We start from the raw sequence: 3,539 nt of genomic DNA on the forward strand, positions 1-3,539 counted from the left end.
GACATGCTACTTCGTCGAAGGCAAAACCGAATATTCACGGCGCCAAGATTATGATTTGTATTTGGTGGGATCAGCTCGGTGTGATTCACTATGAGTTCTTAAAACCGGGTGAAACCATCACAGGAGATCGCTACCGAACGCAACTGATGCGCCTTAGTCGCGCGCTAAAAGAAAAGCGGCCACAATATAAAGAGTGACATGACATCGTCATCCTCCAACACGACAATGCTCAGCCTCAGGTCGCAAAAGTGGTCAAACAGTACCTGGAAACGCTGAAATGGGAGGTCTTGCCTCACCCGCCGTATTCACCAGATGTCGCCCCTTCTGACTTCCACCTATTCCGTTCGATGGCACACGGCCTGGTAGATCAACATTTTCAATCCTTCGAAGAGTTGGAAAAATGGATTGCTTCATGGATAGCGACAAAAGAGGACTCCTTTTTTCGAGTCGGGATCCGAAAATTGCCGGAAAGATGGGAGAAAGTTGTCGCTAGCGACGGACAATACTCTGAATAATACATCTGTAAGCACTTTTTCGCAATAAAGCTTTTAATTTTGTAAAAAAACGGCGGAAGCAAAGTTGTGCACCTGATAGCAAAGGCAATTTTGAATCCCCTACTAAATAAGCTAAAAGACAAATCGAAACCCAGTGAATTATTTGTTGCTAATTAGTTACGGTAATTTTGAATTTGTTGCTCAATTCATTTTTTCTTGGGCACTTCGCAAAGTTCACATGAATTCAAAGAAGCACCCCTCCTAAATAAGCATAAAAACAAATCGAAACCAAGTGGATAATTTGTAGCTAATTAGTGGCTAATTAATTACGGTAAATTTTAATGTGTCGCTCAATTTTTTAAAAATTTTTTAGTACTACGCCAAGTTCATAGAAAGTTAACGAAGCTCCCCTCCTAAAAAAGCTTAAAAACAAATAGAAATCCAGTGGATTGTTTGTTGCTAATTAGTTTCTGATAAGTGATGGTAACTTTGAATCTGTTACTCAATTTATTTTTTCTTGAGCACTTCGCCAAGTTCATATGAATTTAAAGAAGTAAAGCCAAAGCCTTGACATTACATTCCTTTTGTGGAATTTGGGCTTTCTGTTTCAACAGACTTCGCAGCCGATTCATAGCGTATAGAATCATTGCATGGCTATTGCTACGATCCTACTGACTCTAAGGATCCTTCCAGGTCGAAGCTTGAACATTCGACAACTGGCTTGTGAGACCAGTTGCCTATGCTTTGAACCGCCAACCCGAAGAAGTACCCCTTCTAAATAAGCTTCAAAACAAATCAAAATCAAGTGGACAATTTGTTGCTAATATGTTACTCATTAGTTACGGTAATTTTTAATTTGTCGCACATTTCTAATAAGTTACAGGTACTTTGAATTTGTCGATCATTTGTTTTATTTTTGAGTACTTCGCTAAGTTCATTTGAATTAAACGAAACACCCTTCCCAAATAATCTTAAAACAAAACCCAATAGATTATTGGTTGAATGTTTCTAATGAGTTACGATAGTTTTGAATTGGTTGCTCATTTTTATTATTTTATTTTTTGAGTACTTTGCTAAGCTCAACTCCATACTCAATTCATTCACCGCTGGCTAACGCAATGAATGGGTAGCACTCAGTTCTTCAATTGAGCAACAAACTCAAAATTTCCGTAACTAACGTAACTATTGTGACTTCGACTTGGCTCTCTTGGTCGAATATTTTGATGGTGGCGCCTTTGGTATTAACTTGTTTTTTTCTTAGCCGGACCATCTGCTGTATGAGCAGCTAGATGTTTGTCTCGACAGCAGCCTGCATATCACTGACAATTTTTCACGATTTGTCAAAAAAAGTGGTGTCGCTAACCGAAATTGGTAGACATTTTGAAAATGACAAAAACAATCTTTGGCTGCGAAAATTTTGATAGCATCCGGTATTAAATCACGAAATAGATCGATTTCACCTCATAAATATTCAATCCACTCACATTTTCGTTTGATGCTTTTCAATTCATGATACTCTAAAAAAAGTCAGAAATAACTTTTGTGTTGATATTCACATAATTAAAAGTTATTTTGAACGCAACAAAATGTAACTGTAACTGTTTGCTTCGCAATTCGGCACAAAAAGAACGTGCTGCTAACAGTTCGGCTGGAAAGTTCGTATCGTTTAATAGAAACACACATTTTTTTGCCAAAATTCGTTTTTATTATTCAACATAATTGCCATCAGAGGCGATACAGCGATTATAGCGATCTTCCAACTTTTCGATACCATTTTTGTAGTACGATTTGTCCTTTGCCTCAAAATAGGCCTCAGTTTCAGCGATTACCTCTTCATTGCTTCTAAATTTTTTACCAGCGAGCATTCTTTTGAGGTCTGAGAACAGGAAAAAGTCAATGGGGGCCAAATCTGGAGAAAACGGTGAATGAGGGAGCCTTTTGAAGCCCAATTCGTTCAATTTCAGCATGGTTTTCATCGACTTGTGACACGGTGCATTGTCTTGATGAAACAAAACTTTTTTTTTTCTTCAAATGAGGCCGTTTTTTTTAAATTTCGTCCTTCAAACGCTCTAATAACGCTATATAATTGTCACTGTTGATGGTTTTTCCCTTTTCAAGGTAGTCGATGAAAATTATACCATGCGAATCCCAAAATACAGACGCCATAACCTTACCGGCCGATTTTTGAGTCTTTCCACGCTTTGGGTTCGGTTCATCGCGTGCAGTCCACTCAGCTGACTGTCGATTGGACTCCGAAGTGAAGTGATGGAGCCATGTTTCGTCCATTGTTATATATCGACGAAAAAAATCGGTTTTATTTCGATATAACAGCTCCAAACACTGCTCAGAATCATCAATTCGTTGTTGTTTTTGATCGATTGTGAGCTCACGCGGCACCCATTTTGCACAAAGCTTTCTCATATCCAAATATTCGTGAATAATATGTCCAACACGTTCCTTTGATGTCTTTAGGGTGTCAGCTATCTCGATCAACTTCACTTTACGGTCATTGAAAATCATTTTGTGGATTTTTTTCACGTTTTCATCGGTAACAGCCTCTTTTGAACGTCCACTGCGTTCATCGTCTTCGGTGCTCATATGACCAGTACGAAATTTTGCAAACCACTTACGAATTGTTGCTTCGCCCGGTGCAGAGTCTGGATAACACTCATCAAGCCATTTTTTGGTATCGGCGGCACTTTTTTTCATCAAAAAGAAGTGTTTCATCAACACACGAAATTCCTTTTTTTCCATTTTTTTTCACAATAACAAAAGTAGCTTCACTCAAAATGCAATATCTCACAAACTAATAATCAGACAGCTGTCAAATTTATACACGTATCTTTTGAAGGTTGGTACTAACTGAAAATGGTATGGATTTAATTCTAGTGGCGCCCTCTCATAGAAACGATACGAACTTTTCAGCCGATCTGTTATTACACACACCTGACATTTGTCGGATTGACGTTATCTGCTTTCTGTCAAAAGTTACGGAGGGGTTCCGGCCCTACGAATAAAACCTTTTTAATTCAACTAGTGATGCCT

The sequence above is a fragment of the Malaya genurostris genome, chromosome 2 (genome assembly GCF_030247185.1).
Source record: "Malaya genurostris strain Urasoe2022 chromosome 2, Malgen_1.1, whole genome shotgun sequence".
In the NCBI taxonomy this organism is placed as follows: Eukaryota; Metazoa; Arthropoda; class Insecta; order Diptera; family Culicidae; genus Malaya; species Malaya genurostris.